Source organism: Humulus lupulus, chromosome 4 (assembly GCF_963169125.1).
Source record: "Humulus lupulus chromosome 4, drHumLupu1.1, whole genome shotgun sequence".
Taxonomy (NCBI): Eukaryota; Viridiplantae; Streptophyta; class Magnoliopsida; order Rosales; family Cannabaceae; genus Humulus; species Humulus lupulus.
Window position 1 is genome coordinate 234,459,426 of NC_084796.1, and position 20,110 is coordinate 234,479,535.

At 32.1% G+C, this 20,110-nt stretch overlaps 1 long non-coding RNA gene across 1 annotated transcript; it reads left to right on the top strand.

Moving 5' to 3' along the window:
* The first annotated feature begins 10,444 nt into the window (after window positions 1-10,444).
* LOC133831331 (uncharacterized) lies at window positions 10,445-13,531 on the top strand. The gene is made up of 2 exons (XR_009892488.1): window positions 10,445-10,794; window positions 13,028-13,531. It is a non-coding gene; the product is annotated as an uncharacterized LOC133831331 (long non-coding RNA).
* Window positions 13,532-20,110: the final 6,579 nt, after the last annotated feature.

The following is a 20,110-nucleotide window of genomic DNA, read 5'->3' on the forward strand; positions in this document are numbered from 1 at the left end:
AGTGTTTGAACGATCAAAGCTACGTGATCCAAAGTATAAATGTCTACCATCAGAAAATGATTGGATTAGAGCTCAGAAATTATGTGAGAAGTTGGAAGTATTTTATGAGGTGACAGAGTTATTTTCTGGAACTAAGTATCCTACTGCTAATCTTTTTTTCCCAATGATATGTAAAATTAAGATGAAAATTGAAGCATGGATGACATCAGATGAGTTGTTTATTAAGAATATGGCAACTCAAATGATGTCTAAGTTTCAAAAGTATTGGGAAGAGATTCATGGACTTATGACTGTTGCAGTTGTTTTGGATCATAGGTACAAATTTATGTTGATCGAATATTTTTTTCATAAGCTTTATGGAAATGATCTATATGAGATTGAAATTGAGAAGGCCCGCAAGCCTTGTTATGATCTATTAGATGAGTATAAGTTTAAATGTCCTGATTTGAGCGAAAGAAGTCAGTAATTGGATAATGCATCAGCATATTTTTCAACACAGGATGATCTATCTAACTATGATACATATGTTATAGTTGCTTCTGGTGCAGAGATTGTGAAGTCAGAATTAGATGCCTATTTGGATGAGAAAGTGCTACCTAGGACTGATGAATTCTTGATATATGCAATTATTGGAAGGTAACAGGATTTAAATATCCCATGTTGAACAAGATTGCCAGAGACATATTTGTTGTGCCTATTAGTACTGTTACCTCAAAGTCTGCATTTATCACTAGTGGTAGACATGTGGGTTCACATCGATCGAGACTTCATCCAACTACATTGGAGGCATTTGTCTGTACTCAAAGTTGGTTGGTGAAAGACAAACAAGGTATTTATACTTATCTTTTATTTTATATATAACCATTTGGTCTGTACTCAAAGTTGGTTGGTGAAAGAGAAACAAGGTATTTATACTTATATTTTGTTTTAATATTTTTTATAGTTAATGTTTGATATATTTTTTTTGCAGGAGCGACTAAACTAGTCACCATTAATAATGAAGATAATGGCGTAGATCCAACTATGGTAATTATTTTAGTTTTTAAAATAAATCAAATAAATTATTAATACTTTTGTTTATTTTCTTTGCAGGACCCATACGTAATAGATCTTGAAGATTAGGGTAGTATATGAAAGTTTTATAATTGATTTAATGTAGTTAATGTACTTCATTATTAGTATATGTGGTGAATTCTTAATATAATTAATGATTTAATGACTTTGTTTTTAATGATATAATATACTTCATTAAAACTTTGTTTTTTTTTTAAATTTCATTTATACTTTAGTATTTTTTTAATAGTGCTATTGTGTGATTATTAAAAAAAAAAAAAAAAGCCTTGTCGGATCAGGTCGGATCAGATTCGATCCACTCCAAACACTTATCGGATCTGATTGGGGCGGGGCGGAAGTGTATTCGGATCGGGTCGGATCACTACCAGGGCGGATCAGATCCGCCCCATTTACATCCCTAAGTTTAAGAGAGACAAACAAAGTTTAAAAAAAAAAAGTGAACGATTTGTTGGTGTTTAAAGCTCAAACCGGCTATACATGGATCAATATTGTAATATTATGTAGCTACCCCTAAATTGTAGGCTGCAAATATCAGGTCAGGAATAATTTCAATTCCACTTCCCAACTACACGTAATAGTCGTTTGATTAAAAACAAGGGTTTATCCTTTTTTAGACATTATGTTTTGTCTCATTACCTGTTTGGACCTTATGTTTTAAAAAATTACTTTTTGGATCCTGTGTTTTCTAAAATAGTTCAAATAGACCTCTAAACCTAATTTTGATCAAAGTTTTTTAAACTAAAATCACAAATAATTCATCAAACTAACAACTAAGAACAAAAATACAGTCATTCTGCCTAAGAACTGTGATGTTATATTTAATTTTTTGTTCATCAAAATCATGTTTAGGGGCTTATTTGAACCATTTTACAAAACACAAGGTCCAAAAAATAATTTGTCAAAACACAGGGTCCAAACAGATAATGAACTAAAACACAGGGTCTAAAAAAGTATAAACCCTAAAAACAATATAATTGATGGATGTACGAACAGGACATCATCTTGGTCCCTATATTTATATGTACATATATAAAACTAGATAATATATTATATATATATTAAAAAAAAAGCTTATTTTGTTTATTATTATTAATATTACGTTTTAGTTAAATAGTCTAATTAAATTGGAATTTCAATTATATATATTGTTGAGATATATTTCGTAAATTATCTTAATTAATTAATAATTATAAATTAGAAAATGTATAATAACAAAAGGAAAAATAAATAAATAAAGTAAATTGTAGAAATATAGATAGATAGATAGTGCCCCTTCAAAATTATATTATATCATGTAATATTTTAGAATAAATTTTGGGCCCTATTTGTTATTTTTTTATCCAATTATTTTTAACATGTCCGATGGATCAACTTTGTAATAACTAAATTATTGTGTAATAATTTATTGGAGAAAAATTAATATAAAAGGTATATTAAAAAATAAAAATAAAATTATTAGTTTGGTAGTCTTGGAAAATTTTGTTTTAAAAATATAATTTTTAGGTATTTTTTATTTAAAAATTATTATACCTTAAAATTCGAGTTTATTTACATTTAGCCCAAGGGGTTTATTCTTAGCTCGGATATTTCTTTAACACAAGAAGTAGTATATTATCAATCTTGGACACTTAGCCAAACATAAAATATGTTCAAGACTTCACAAGGCACTCATGTCATTATTCATCTATTTAGTTAAGGATCGATTTTGAATCGCGACAATGACCTGAAGATCTATATTCAGTTCGCGACAAGGATCTATAGGAAAGATTGAAAGCTTCTTGACCGAAGGATTTAACAAGAAACAATCCAATCAAAGGTAATTTAAGCTTTAAGTTTTGAGTTTTAAAGTTTCTAAGCTTTGATTTGTATTTTGTGTATCGATGAGTTTTTGATTCGTTTAAGCCTCGGGATAAGATGATTTTGGATCATTGGGAAGTTTGGGAAGTTTGATTTTTGGATTTGGAGATGTTTAGGTATGTTTTTGGAAGGTTTAAAATGGGAGAAAATGGAGTTATGGCAGGTTTCCCAGGCCCTGTTATTGGGCGCCGCAGCCCAAGCTCGAAGATGAAGACGGTGGGGTTTTGTGTGTTCTGGGGGTCGCGGCACTGAGTAGAGTGCGCCACATCGCTTGCTGGCTGGGGACCGCGACTCATGGGGATTTTTGAGGCCAATTGGGTATTTTGATCATGGGAACTCAATTTTAGGCATCGGGATCGTTCCTACTACCCGATTTAGTGGGGTTCGATGTCCCGGAGGCTAGATCTTGGTTCAGGAACCTTTGTTATTCATTTTATTGATGTAATCTCATATTTGGTTATGACTAAGTGACCGCTAAATGACTTAAAAGTTGATCGATCTCAAGGGTCGTTCTTTTACTCATTCTCGCTCGAACCAGAGGTAAGAAAAATGCACCCTGTGTATATGACATGCGTGGCTGTTATAGAGGCATGTTGGCTGTTAAATGTGGACATTGATTGCATATTAAATGCTTAGCAAGTCTTGCTTACTTGTGTATGGAAGTGACTATTCAGAATCGGCACTGGTCGTGTTTTACTGACCTGGGAGTCAGAATCGGCATAAGCGTCTTGAACGCAGAGCCGATAAAAGATTAAATCTAATCGACATTAGCGTTGAATGACTCTAAGAGCATTAATGCTGGACCGACCCTAAGGTCGATGAAAATTATAAGCGCTTGACTAGTCTAAGGCTAGTTACTCAGAGCCAGGACCTAAGGCCTAGGTGACTATTTGTCACGTGGCTAGGGAGTGGATTCCCATGGTTGTGACTCTATGGTCATGCGATAGGTTATATTGGTGACTACTTCATCGAACACCTATCTTGACAAGCTAGTGAAAGGATCACTTATTTGTAAAGCCCGGGTGACCCTATCGTCACATGGCTAATGGGAACGGAACCCACTTTAGTAACTTTTCCAATTGTCACTCCTTTATTTTGGACTGAAAGTCCTTAATGATTATTATGATCATTGTTGATATTATATTCATGCAATATTGTGTTTTCTTGCTAGACTTTGGCTCATGGGTGCTATGTGGTGCAGGTAAAGGGAAAGAAAAGCTCACCTAGCCTTGAGTGGAGAGCTTAGGTGGTATGGTGTACATATGCGGCCGCTTGACCACCACGGCCAAGGAGTTCTCAGAGGAACTAGGGGGTTTACCTTATTTTTTCCGCTTAGGTCAGCGGGTTGTAAATTTAAACTATAATGACCATTCGTAGTTGTAAATAACTTGTAAATATTTTGATGGGCCCATGAACAGTTTTATGTTTTAAATAAAATATATCATTCCCTTTTGATTGGTTTTTCACCTTAACCTGTTAATAACACCTAAAATCACTTTTTTTTTAACCAAAGAACTCGGGTAGCGAGTTAAATTCACGGTTCAACATTCACCATAACGGTCTTGGGGTAACCAGGGCGTTACAAATAACCTCGGCACGTCCGCCCTTTGAGCTACGTCTTCATATCCTTAGTAACTCGGGTTACGTCTTCATATCCTTAGCAATCCCTTTTTGATGTGTCGCGTTCATTACGCTAACATCCATTCATAGCATACAACATTCATACAATCCAAACATATCATCATGTCAAGTATTTCATAATTCATAGCACAAAGCATCATAACACTTTCATTCGTACAACCAATCTTACCGTTCACAGCATAAGTAAATGAAATTCTATCTAACTTTCTTACCTCATGTCCAAGCTAAGTAAAACGACAACTTCTCAATGACCTACACCATAATCAAAATGACATTCCTTAGCTTCACATAATCACTACTTTGCCCACTCATATAACTCATGTGTGCATGAGTCATGCACACATGATGAGAATTACTCACAACAAATATGCATAGTTACACATAATGTCATAAAAGAATAATGCACATTCTACCAATATTGCATGCATGATCTTTCTATAAAAACTACATAGTTGCATAATAGACATAATTTTGGACGTAAAAGTGAATTTGCATGTAACATGTATACGTGGGAACGTTGCGTAAATGTGGCATTTAAAACGATAATTCTACACGTCTTCTATCGTATTCAAATTAATAAACTTGTAGCATGTTTTGTTTACCATTTTTTATCTTCTTAAAATTACTAGGTTGATTAAATCTCTCAGGACATTATTTTTATTTCATAAAAATAATTTTATTTAGCCATTAAAAATATATAATAAACCCATTTATTATTTTCAAATTACAAAGAAATAACAAAGGCTTGAAATTTATTTAAGATACTTAAAATTATCATGTTTTCTTAGAAAATAACCATTTAATTTAAGTTAATAGAATTACATAATTGATGTGAGAAAAATATAAGTTTTAGGTGTGGGAAAAATATATTTTGCTTGAATTATTTTAAGACTTAATTTTGTGTAATATAAATTCATATGTGAAAATCAAATAATTATTTTAAATTTATTAAACTAAACTTTCAGCCATCATTTAAAAAAATCACAAGTGAATTAAATTCAACATTTTTCTTAATCCAATTAAAGAAAAATCATAACTTGTAAAATAATCACTCATATTATATTAAAAATACCACTTTTAATTTTACCATAGTTTAAGGTATTAATTTATTCCAAAATACTAATCAAATTCATTTTATTGAAACACACTCTACAATTTTTTTAACAAAAACTCCAATAATCAAAATTATCATAAATTCACCATTTTCATATTTTTAAAACTCATATTTTCATCAAAATATATATAAAAAAAAAAAAAAAACTGAAGGTAATTAATTGTGCAAAAATATCATTTTAAGTGTAAATTAAAACATCATTTTATTCTCACAAATACCGCATATCATTAGAAACATTTCTTATGCATGCACATCATTATTTCATCAATCTTTTCGTCATTTAATCACAAAATCAGCAAGCATGAATCATCATGAATTTTATCTTTTACCTCATGCCTCACAAAATTCATACAAAGTCATACATGTTTAATTAACACAATTAATCACAAATCCTAACATGCTTTTATTATACAAATAATTCAAGAAAATAACTCACACATATTCAATTACAACCTTCCAAAACCTTATTCTTTCTCCAATAAGTTCATACATGCAACCCAACAAAATAATAATACAACATGCATAAATAACATAAACACCAATATTCATATATGCATTTATATTAAACCTAACATGTTCCTATCATTTTTCATGCATACCATAATTTATTGATACATAATCTCATATACACCCTATCATGTTTCTAGAATCACAATTGATTTTAAAACATACAAGGAAAATAATCATGCTTGAACATCACCCCTAGGCCGAAACACCTAGGATACCCAACAAGAATTGACACAAAATCCTCATCTATATACACATGAAACCTAGCATGTTTCTAACATGTATGAAATACAAGAAAATCAAACAACCCAATATGCCCAAACCCCATAGGCCGAAACATACATGTATAAAATCATAAAATATCATCAACATCATATTTCAATAATCATCTCATTACACACATTATGAACATACAACAATAAAAATCAAATCAACACCATAAACCCATACCCACGCCTAGATCAATCTCCATCAATATGTTGAAAATATCCACAAATCCATGAACCAAAGAGAACACCATAGCATTAGGGGTAAAGATTCAATACCTCTCGTGATTGTAAAATCAAGAACACAACTTGATCAACACCCAAGTGATAATCACCCTTGAATACCCTAGGGTTTTTTTGAAACCCATGAAGAAGAAGAACATAGAAAAATACTTAAGATAATGAGGAAGATAAACCTAAATCTTAAAACAACAAGGAATCATAAGAAAAACCATACCTAAGACCTCCTTCTTTTTCTTCCTTTCTTCTTCTCTTTCCCTCTCCTTCACGCCACTCTCTCTCTCTCTCTCTCTAAAATTTGGTAGCCACAAGAAAAATGGCTCTCCTCTTCACCTCATTCCCCATTTAACCTAATTCTCTCCATAATGGTCCACTCAAGAGAAAAGGTAAGTTTCCTATTTCTTATTTATTTTCTTTTAATTTCATTATTTGTTTTTTAATCACAATTGATAGGAGATAAAGATGATCACTCCCTTTCCTAAAATAACAATTTTCTTCTAATCTTAATTTATTTACTTTAGAAAATAAATGGAAAAACTCGCTTCCTTTCCCACTACACATACACGTCCAACTCACTTGCCATTTTCTTTTTCTTTTTTTATTTCTTTTTTTTAATAATAATCAATTAAATCGAATATATTGAAACTATAAAATGTGTAGAAAATTGTACACATGTGCATCATGCTACCATGCGCTTGCACACACTAAATCACTAGGGTACATCACTATCTACCATGCACCTTAGTGCATACAAACAAAACTCACATAATCACATTTTTAAAACAAAAATAAATAAATATCATTTAACAAATAATTTCACAAAAATTCTACAAACAATTCTAACACTTAAATAAAATAACAAACAATTAAATAAAACAAACAACAACTAAATAAAATAAACAACATTTAAATAAAACAATTCACCACACTTAACACTTAAATAAAATAAAACACAAAAATTTTAATAACTAAAAAAAAAAAAAATTGGTGCACTACAGTGTGGCATTCTAAAACCCATCGGATATGTGACCGCTACAATATTTGGAGCGAAAGGCTCGAGTTCATCCTCTGAGTCACAATCGTCTTTATCTTTTCCAGATAGAAGCTTCTTCATATGCTCATCCATCAGAGCGAACATAAGTATGGGCAAATGGAGGAGGATTTCTCCTACTATCTCCATAAGCAGGAATGTCCCACGTAGGGAGAGGTGATGTTGGATGTCTAACAGGTGATGGGGGATGCCTTACTGGCGAGGCAATCCTTGTCTCATCAGGGCGAACTAAATTAGCCTGCCTTTGTTCTGCCTCATTATTTCTAGCTCTCTGCGATTGATGATCCAATCGTGATGCATGAGGGTTTGCTGGAACATTCTGTCTCTGTGAGCCTGTCCCAGCCGCTCCTCGTGGGTTGCCGTGGGCATTCCTAGGCACTTGTGAAGGAGGCACCGAACTTGGGGTCGCAATTCTAACCGATCGACTAACATGCTGATGACCCCTATGAGGGCCACTTGGTTGAGCATTTTGGCGATCTTGCACTGTAGGGACAAAACTTGGGTGGCAATTCTGACTGACCGACTTGGTTTGGATCGGTTATTCCTGTGGGACTTATGAGACCCACTTTGCCTCTTTCCGACATTAACGTCGGTTGCAAGAGGGGGTAACCGAGCCAAAACCTCTTCAATTTTCTTGTTTGCCTTAGCAAGATGTCTTCTTAACTGCATATTTTCCAACTCAACTGCAGTTAAGTAGTCTGGGTTTGGATTCGGTGGCAATGACGCCGAACTCCCAGTATCGTCGTGACCCGCTGGTTGCTTTCCTGGACATTGCTGGACTTCACGGCCATGCTCGTTTGAAACAGCGGTATAATGGGCCTCCTGCCCACCAGGCTGTTCTATCTCATTGTCGTGCATTGAGCAAGTGAGCACCATGATGAGATTTGATTGGGATTTTGATGAAAGCACTAATTTCCCTCTCAATGAAAGCACCAAACTGTTGACGCGATTATTCACCAACAGTGTATTAAGAAATAATAAGGTTGATTAGTGCTTAATAATAAACCGTAACGAAAGATCAAATGAATTCGCAAGAACACAAATCTTTTACGTGGTTCAGTGGTTAAAATCTACCTAGTCCACGAGTCTATATTATTGTTATTTCTCTCTCTATTTTGGCAGAGTCTTAGTATTACAGAATAATGGTCCCTTTCCTTGTCCCATATTCCCAGTATTTATAGAGAAATTCCATGGAAAGATTTGGGTAACCGCGTGAGTCAATCACGAATTTACATATTTATTACATTTAAACATATATACTTCCCATTTATAATAGGATATGATTTGATCATAAATTAAATGTTCTCCTAATATTTGGGACATTAAATATGACAACCTGGTCATAAATACCGTATAAAAGTACCCGGGTCTTTGGGGATCTGCGGGTACACAATATATTTGAGTTACCACAAGCTGGATATCTCTCCAAGCTCGTACTTCAACAGCTGTTTGAATATCATGAGCTAACGCTTCACCATCTCCGGATCCCTAGCTCATATGACCATTGTGCAAGCTGGGCTGCCTACGTGAATAATAAATGGATATCTTCCTTGGTTATTTTTTCGTATATTTATTTGCCAGCTGTACCCGATCTGAGTGAAGGATTCGTGCTGAAATCAGGGTACAACATATGTAAAAAAATTCAAATCAAAATTTTCAACATTTTCTTTTTGCTGTAACACTTATAGGAACACCAAATTTTGGAAAGAAAACTAATAAAAATATGAAAACATGAATGGGTAACCAGTTACCCTGATAGGAACATTCAAATCTAGAAAAAAATTATATGAATAAGATGGGAGAAGGGAAAGGAGGTGGATCTTATTTTATTTTTTTTGTCTTTAGATTTGTGGTAACTGGTTACCTTTTGATTCTTTGTGAGTATATTTCTGGGGGTAAATGGTTGCCTTCATGTTCTTTGTGTGTATATTTATGAGGGTAACTGGTTACCTTCACCATCTGATGTGTATGTATATTTCTAGGTTCTTTATGGTAATTTGTTACTTATGTTACTAAAATCATAGTTACTTATTCTTCCTTTTTTTAATGAAGTGCTCTTCCTCTTTTTCCTTCAAATTTGACGTTTCTTTTCATGTTTAATATGAGTAACCCGTCACCTCTCTTATGGTAGCTGGTAATCTATCTTATGGAAGAAAGTTACTCCACTCTGGATAACTGGTTACCCCTCCTGGTACATGTTATTTAACCTAGCTCTAGGATTTTTTTTACATAATTGTCAAAGATCGATCAAGTAGTTGGTTACCTTACTCAGGATTTGAAAAGAAAAACGTACAATCTAAAAAAAAAGGAAAAAATGTTTATAATAAATAAAAAATAATTTTAAACACAATTCATATTACAAAAAAAAAAATTTGCAAAACAACCAAAGAAAAATTTAATATAAAATTTTTAATAAAAAAACAAATAAACTAAAGTAATAATAATAAAATTACAAACATACTCTTCCAAAATAAAACTTGATTAAGAGTAAAATTATGACATAAATCAACTTTTATAAAAAAAATATGGGAAAATAAACCCATAAAAGTGAAAATTCTTAAAAAAAGTCATAAATTTACTTTTTTTGAAAAAAAAGTTATATTTTTGCACACAATATTAAAAATCTCAAAAATGTAATTTCCTCAAATAAAATAGTGAGAGAACTAGATACAGCGTAGTTGGGTGGGTCTTTTACATATGGGCCAAAGTTGGGCCCAACCTCAGTACTAAAGATCGGCTTCATCGTCGTTCTCCTTCAAAACGCATCGTTTCAAGAATTTAAACGCGAACACTAACCGGACTCACTGTCCACTGTGCAGTGACTACAGAGCAAGAAAATGGAGGCCGTTGGAGCTGGTATACGAGCTCGAAGATCATCTTTCTTCTTCAGGAGTATTGGAATTGGAATCGATGGAATCTTGGTCCTAGCCTCAGGTGGAGTATTCAGTGCATGATTTGGGCAAGCTAGGGTTTTACATCATAACCAAATTCTCCGTCATTTCTTAATAGCCAGGACGCCACTTCCTGCGTATTCGATCTATAAGGTCTCTCTCTCTCTCTCTCTCTCTCTGACAATTCAAAAATTTATTTTGAATATTACTTGAAATGAAGCTTCTGAATTTTCAGTAATTGAGAGAAATGCGGGAAAAGTAAAATGATTTTCATTTTAAAATTAAAGTCCTACTGAATACTGATTGACTGAAATTGTAAATGTTATGAATGATATTAGGACTGAACTTATGCCAAATGTTTAGTTATTTTGATTTCATAAAGAATATTTAGACCAGCAGTGTTCAAAAAGACCGCCAACCCGTATAGATTGTCCGCACCGCACTAATTCGGGTTGGTATTGATTGTATTTTTGTCAAATTGTGCAGTACGTGTTTGAACCATATTAATAAAATTTCAACAACAATTTTGATTAGACTGTACTGAACCCCACATGTATGTATTAATGTCAGTTTTTCAATTTTATCTCGAGCTCGAAGCTTAATTACATTAGCCCTTTAGACTTTTGTTTTGTCTTAAGCCTTAACTTATTTAAGAATTTGGTTAATTGTGTTACAAGTTATTTAAGGCTTGTTGTGTTTTAGTTTATACTTTTTAACCTTATTCTAGAATATAGACTTTTCATTGTGACTAAACTTTAATTTGTGAACCACTAAGTTTTGATTAGTTTAGAGTTTGAACTAGTTTATTTTGATTTTAAGTATAAATTAATCTAAAATTTTAAATGGCTTAAACTGTCCACATCTTACTGCAAAATTATGGTTCGAGTTGGGCGATTTGGAGTAACAAATTCCAACTGCACACTTGCAGTACGATTTGTCAAAAGAGACTCAAACCGCCCAACCCACACTGCGAACAAAAGGTCGATGAAGTGAATATGCAATTTCATTTTTGTTATAGACTGACTGTTTGTATGTTGTAGCACATTTTAATGGCATAATCAGTTAATTAAAAGCCCTTTTCAATATAAGAATAAAAAAAATACAATTACTCTAAACTCATTCTGAGTTGGATTAATTGACTACTTGTATGCATTTTTATGTTTTTTGCTAGAAAATGTTTAATGGGTTTTAGTTTTGGTGGTTCGTGCATTGCATTTCACCATTTACAACATGAAAAGAAAAATTACATAATTATAAGACGTAGAATAGAGATTTTATCTTAGGAAAAGAATACAGACCTCTAATTTATTTTGTGGATCCTTATTGCTTTGATTTGTTCTCTCTCTCTCTCTCTTGTATTATTATTTATTGGGTTCCAGTGTTGGTTTCCTGAAATGGGGCAGGCAAGGACATTTGCAAAGACAATTGTCGGGTCACAATTTTTATCCTTATGCATATATAACTTGCTTTGAGTTTGAGACCCTTCTTTGACAAAGAGGGATCAGCTTTTTATGCTTCATACATTTTTTAATGCAATGTATTTTTCTCTATACCACCCTATTCGGTATTTTTTTTTCCCTTATATACATATTAAATACATTATATGTGTTCTGAATTGGGTTTTTAATGAGAGAAACAATAGATTGCCCATTTTACTTGGTTTAATTTATTAGCATTTTCTGATAGTGATATGCAATATCTATACGGATAAGTTGTGTTGTGTCATAAATGTTCAGCCTTCCATGGCTCAAAATGAATGTAACAAGAGTGCATCTGAAACAAGATGTGCTCTGAATGATTAATGTTTAACTAGGTTTTTTCATGCATTGAAGGTAGCCCAAGTAATAACCTAGTATATTACAGAATTGGGTCATTTTTTCAGAAATGTTTTTATAGATTTCAAGAAGGCAAAGTCTTCTCCATGCGTAAACTGTAATTATTTCTTCTACTGTATTTTGCTTCGGACAAACTTGATATACATACCAGTATGGAATCAAATTTCAATGTGGCAGGAAAAACATGCTTGTTTGCCTTATTTTATTATTACCCTATACAAAAGTATTCATTTTTTTATAACATAGAAGGTACTAAAAGATACCATAGCACTGATAATCAATTATAGTTAATGATTAAAACCAGTACAACATTTTCTTTCTTCATTAATTTCTTAAAATTTTTTGGGGTGTATTGTTTAAACGTGATGATTTCTAACTAGTTTTCCTTGCATGTATTTTCTTGATTCATATCTAATTTTGATTCTTATTGATACCATTTCAATATAACCTTAAACAAACTACAAATTTTAAGGACGATTTGTTATTTAGATCCCTGATACTGAAGCGAAAAAAGATTTCTACCACAGCTAATCTTTTTTATTATATTGCAGTGTAGCCCAACCACAAGCAAAATAAGATTCCTATTGTTCCCAGGTAAAATTCTTAAGGACAAAGTTAAGTATATGTAAGCTGTTCCTACCTTTAAATGTGGCCTCCATCGATATCTTGTAATAGTTTGTAATTATGATAATGCTAATGTGACTTAATTGAAGACCACCACATTTCCATGCCCCCTAAATTTTAAGCATTATCCTTTTGGTTTCATGACGATGTTTTTTAAAGTCAAATGTGTTCATTATTTCCTTATTTATGAATGTTGCTGTGATTTGAACTTTTCATTTGTTCAACGAGTGAATATGTTATGGTACTTCCACCAAACGGACGGAGGATAAATAGAGTTGCACCTTTTGGTGGCCCCCTATTGGGTTTGGATAAAGAAGCATATTGGATGATTAGTCTAAAGTAAAAGAAGATTTTCTCATTTCTCTTTTAATGATATCTTTTCATAGAACTGGATCTCTTTGGATGGAATATACAGTAAGATGCAATGTCTCTGTCTTTGTGTTTGTGTGTATATGTATACATACACAATATTTGTCAAAGATTTCTAGCAAAGGGGTTCGTTGCCATTGTTATGTTAAGAGTGTACAAACAATACACGGTGTGAAGCTGGAATGATCAGTGATATTAAATATGAGAATGGCATTGATGATTGTACTCTTTCCAGTGAAACATTGTTCAAAGTATAGCCGCCCTAGTTATAATACTAGAGCCGGAAATTGCCAAACTTAACATGAGCATGCATCCCTTTGAGATGAAATGATTGTGTAGGAGTGTAACTTTAGAAATTGAGCTTCTTTCCAAGTTTTGGTCCACCTATTCACCTTCTTTAGCCGACCATTAGCCGCATTAAGTATTGAGAATCAATTCACCAATACTACCTCAAGTAAATGAGTTGGCTGTGATTGATTACACTTGGAAAAACTTGGTTTAGGAATTGTTATCCCTAATACCCTTTTTAAAAAAAAAAAAAAAGACAAGATATAAGAGTACCTTCTGTATTAGTAAGTGACATAACTCCCATCAGCACTTTACTTTCTTAATCATTGTAGTATATACTAAACGAATTAGCATTAAGTTATTAACCTTATACTTGAATGCATATAAAATAACATTTTATATGGACTTTGTCATGTTTAATTAGGAAAATTAAAGAGATTTATTTAAGCCCTTGATAGGTTCCACGTCAACCTTTCATGCAATCATTTTAGAAAAGAAACCCAATGAAGACACTTGAAGTTGAATTGAAACCCTAAGCCAAACCAAATATCAGTGTGAAACAGTATTGGGATGGAGAGGTGGAGGCTCTTTTCACCTTGTGGTCCCCTAAGTATAGTAAATTACGACCCTAAAGTTGAAAAAAAATTATCAACCCCTAAGCTCACGTGTAGGGTTCGAAGCACTTAATAACTATAATAATTGTAAAAAATCCATCATTAGCCATGCAGGCAAATGATATTATTATGTGAAATCATTAAAAAAAAAAGATCTCAATAAATAAATAAAAGGGGTAGTATTAAAAGCTTTTGTGTATGTTGATGAGGTCATGGTGTTGAGCTGGTTAAAATAAATCACCCCAACTCATTACCTGTGGGTCACGTAAACTAAGGCCTTTAACCAATTATATCACAAACTTACCTATTGATGAAAATGGGGTCTAAAAATTATGAAAATCTTAAACCTTCACGTGTCTTCCATCAAACGCTGTCAAATCAAATTCCATGGGGTGATGCAATCATATAAATATATGTATATATATATTATATATTTGTGTATATATAAATATCACTTTCTTTGAGTAAATGAAGGGCCATTACCTAGATGGGTGGCTCTGCATAATTGTAATTATAGGCAATGTACATGATGATGGTTGTTCATGAATGCCTGTTATCTGTGGCCATGCAAATCTCTTGACCACTGCCATTACACATTTATGAAAACAAACCACCCCTAACCCCTTTAAATCATTAAACCCCATTCTACTTTTCTTTTCATTTTTTTTTTAAATTCTTTCTCAAATTTTCATAAAGGATGAGAGTCAAATTTGCTGCAAAAAGCAAATTTGCTATTTAAGAGAGGGGGTGGTGGTGATGGTGGTGTGGGTGTGGGAGTGTATGAAGGATTATTACTAGGGTAAGAGAACCATTATTATTGGGGTTTTGCCATCATTGGTTGCTTCAGACCAGATTTATAAGCCTTAAATTTGTCACAATTTACTCTCTCTCTCTCCTATATTTTTTCTTGTGTTGACTGCTTGAATATTGTTTCCAATGACGAATGGATTGGCCCGGCACATGATGTAGCCACAGTAGTAGTACCCCCTCCTCTCCCTTTTGTAGATGTTAACTATCATCATTGTTACTAATTAAATCTACCTAATACGATTTTATCCACAACTCTATTACATATATAAAATAAAAAATATTTCATTTTTAGTGGATTTTATTGTCTTTTTTTTTTAAAAAAAATTTAAGATTATATTTATTATATGTGGGTAGGGTGTAAAGTATTTAACTAAGAGGTGTCATATACTCATGCTATGGTCTTAGTGTTGCTCGTACTACACATTATTCGGCGGCTTATTAATTAGCAAAATACGTTCTTTGATTAAAATTTAGAAGAAAGCATCTTATTAGGTTTGTGTTTTCATGCACTTTCTTTAATTTAATACATAAATAATTGTCTATATTTTTTTTCATATCACTAATATTTATATTTAAGTTATTTTTAATTTTGATCCATATTTTTTTAATACTTATTATTTCAGGTCTTGAAAACAGTTTTTATAGTGTCTAAGGGCCTGTTTGGCATTGTTTTCTATTTTTTATTTTCAAAGTTGTGTTCTCAGAAATGAGAATAAAAAACTATTTTTGTAGTTTTCAAAAAACAAGAGGTGTTTGGTTAATGTTTTCTAAAAACAATTTTTTAGTTTTATTTTTTTAAAATCTTAAATAAAATATTAACAAATATATTTACAAAGAGAAAAATATTTTAAAAGTTTATAATAAATAATGAGATAAAATAATTTGAAAAAAAAAATTATGAAAAATAAAAAGTGAGAAAGTAAGGAGAGAAAATTTGAAGAAATAGAAATTGAGAAGAGAGAAATTGATCCAAGAAAAAATGAGAGAGAATATGATGAGAAAGAAAGTGAAGAGAGAGAAGTGAGTAGAGAGAAAGTGATGAGAGAGGAAAAATGATGAGAGAGAAAATGATGATATAATAAGTGACGAGAGAGAAAGTTATGTGAGAGAAACTAATGAAAGAAAAAATTATGTGACAATAAATGATGTTAGATAATAATAAATAAATAAATGATGTAAGAAAAAAAAAGACAAATAATTTTTTTTTTAGAACAACAGAAAACAACTTTTTGTTGTTCTCAAAATTTTCTGTTTTTTGTAATTTTGTTTTTAAAAATTGTTTTCTGGAAACAACGCCAAACACCCCAACTTATTTTCAAAAAACAGATTTTAGCTTTTAAAAACAAAAAATAGTTTTTTTAGTTAAGATGTCAAACACCCTCTAATATTTTAATCATGCATTTTCATTGGTTTTTTCTTTTAAAAGTCACATTTTTCGCATATTAATATTTTGTCCTCAAAATTTAAAAGTATCATATAAACTTGTTTTCTCTTTTTGGATATAGTAGATTTTTTCTCAATTTCTTTAAGTACTAATTAGTTAGAAATAAATTTTACATTAATTTATTTAAGCCAAATTGAAGTGCTGAAAGTGAACAGGTAGATTTTAGGACTGTAAATTTGACAAGAATGAGTAAGTTATAGAAATTCAAATGCTAAAAGAATCTAATTGTAATAAAGAATATAAAAAAGAACCGAAAATAAAATTAACCAATTACAATAGGGAAATTTCACTTTCTATGTCTAACGGGTCTCTTGATTAAAAAAAATATCAGCACTATTCATTTTTTCAATTCGATGCTAAACATACCCAAACTACAAAAAATATTCCTCTTATTATATCAAGAACATCTCTTTTCACTTTCTCCCTCTCACAAAACTCTCACCCAAAAGCCACGGTTTGCACTTTGTTTACAATCGCAGCCATATTTTGTTCTCAAATTGTTGAAAGTCATCTTCATTGTGGGTGTAAGGATCCCAATATCAAAGGCAACATCATTTTTGAGGGATTTTGGAGGAGAAAAACTATGGGTAAGAAGATTGTTCATTTTTTTGTGTTGGGTATTCTTTGTTTACTTTTTTTTTTTGGCTATGTCGAGCAGATTTGAGTATAGGTTGATGTGTTTTTTGGTTTGTTTGAGAGATTTCTTGATCTGCGATTTTCTGGGTTTTCTGCGTGACAACTTTTTTGCTCGTTAGGAGCTCGATAACAGGTAGACGATAGTTTTTTTATGAGCTCGATTATGGCTCTATAAGTATACCAATTAGTTCTCGATGAGTGCTCGATAGAGTTCAATTAGTATTTTCTCGATTGTGCTCGATGAGTGCTCAATATGAGCTCGATGGCTATACTTGTTTAGGGTCAGGTTCGATGAAAATATTTGTTACTCAATGTAGGTACGATAGAGCTCAATAGTAGCTCGATCATAGGTAGTCGATAGGTTTTTTATGAGCTCGATAATGGCTCAATAAGTATACCAATTAGTTCTCGATGAAGTGCTTGATAGGGTTCGATTAGTATTTTCTCGATGAGTGCTTGATATGAGCTCGATTGCTATACTTGTTTAGGGTCAGGTTTGGTGAAAATATTTGTTGCTTGATGCAGGTTCGATAGAGCTCGATATAGGCTCGATTAAGTTCTTTTGACAACCTGAAAAAAAAATTACATTTTTTTCAACAATTCCTTGTTTTTTTTTCTTCATCACAGGTTCAATTATTTACTTTTTTGTATCTTACAATGGTGTTTGAGAAATGGATGGGAAGAAGTGCATTTTAAAGGATGCTAAGTGCACAGTGATACCGATGAAGAATGATGTAACGTACTTGCAACTTCTTGACATATTGTACAAAGAATTTTGTGTTGATAAAGAGTTGTATGGGTTGAAATTGGGGGGTCTCCTTTCGACCCTCAACTCTCTCCAACCGTTGTATCAACTCTGTGAAATCAGCTAGAACGAAGGCTACAGGAGGGTCAGGGCTTGCAACCTCCTCCTTGTCACAGCCATCATCATAAAATATTTTCGCTACTTGGGCAACCTGAGAAACCTTCTTGGCCACTTTCTCAAAACCCAGGGTCGTCTCCTCCTCCCCATCAGCCTCCTCAGGATCCCGGCCAAGCTCGGGATACAGAGGAGCATCTCTTAGAGTCAGGACATTGTAATATTGGACATCTGCTGGTCGGGGCTTCAAAATCGGTAAGACAATCAACTGCAAACAGCATAAAACATTGATTTAAGTCAAATTATCATAAAAGATAGACATATAACTAATATAACTGCTTATCGTCAATCAAATATAACTTACAGTGCTCTTCGTAAAAATTTGTGAAATGATAGACTTGGTGAAATCCTTACTCTTTTGGTGCGACCAACTGAGTGTTGGTATTAAATGATCAAATCAAAGGTACGCATCGGAATATATGGACTCATTTGAATCAATATTAATACTAGCCAAGATCATACACATATATAAATATTAAATCACATACAAATAGATCAGGGATTACCTCTTGTAGCCTGTCAAGTGTCTTTGAGTTTTTTTGTATAAATCAACGATCTTCCTATCCAGTATTCTGAGATCTCACACCCTGAACCTCCAGACCAATCATCAAACACACAAGGACGTGTGTGGGCACATAGGATTGAAAATGTTGATATATGTGACTCCGTATATGTACTCAAAACATGAGATCTACAGAGTTTTGACAGAGAGGAAGTTTAGAATAATTTTCAGGTTTAGAGAAAATTATCGCTTAGAGAGAGAGTCTATCTTTTTATTTTTCAAAATAATAATCAAGTATTATTCTGACAGTCATGTACTATCATTCATGTACAAATAGATCAGGGATTACCTCTTGTAGCCTGTCAAGTGTCTTTGAGTTTTTTTGTATAAATCAACGATCTTCCTATCCAGTGTTCTGAGATCTCACACCCTGAACCTCCAGACCAATCATCAAACACACAAGGACGTGTGCGGGCACATAGGATTGAAAATGTTGATATATGTGACTCCGTATATGTACTCAAAACATGAGATCTACAGAGTTTTGACAGAGAGGAAGTTTAGAATAATTTTCAGGTTTAGAGAAAATTATCGCTTAGAGAGAGAGTCTATCTTTTTATTTTTCAAAATAATAATCAAGCATTATTCTGACAGTCATGTACTATCAGACTTATAAAGATATTTAATATAATTAAATAATCTTTATTTAATTAAATTATATTTCAAATTAAAACTGATTAGATATTTTTATTTAAATCATATTTAAAAAGAATAATTGAATAATTAATTAAACAAAATTATTTGAAATTCAAAATTCAAATCTCAGGGATTAAATCCCTGATGCTAGGCGCCACACACTATACAATACACTGTGTGTCACCCAAGCCTGTATCAGGTTTCCTTTATTTTCTCATTTGTTTGTTTAATCTATCTTTAAGACAATATATTTATCCCAACATAAATATTAGTTAATTCAAAATTAATTTTATCTTAAAATATCAGTTTTAAATTAAATAAATAAATATCATATTATAAATAAGATATTTATTATTCTCTCTCTTTATATTAATCCAAACAAGATTAATGTTAATTTTAATCTATCGTTTTTCAAAATAAAAACTATATAGTTAAATAATTAATTAATTCACAATTAATCAATTACCCATAATTCTCACATAATTATTTCCTTGCCCTAGAAAATTAATTCATTTGCAATTTAGTCATTTCTCTTTACAAATATTTCTTTTGACATCCTTACCCTTGACAGTGTAGGACAGAGGTGATCTGGGAACCATAGACATATAATACGAAGCTCCAATAAACTAGATTAGTAATTAAACTCTTTAATCTAATAATATTATTTATTAAGTTCATGATTACTCCACTATAAATATGAAATTACACTCTAAGTATTTATAGAATTATATT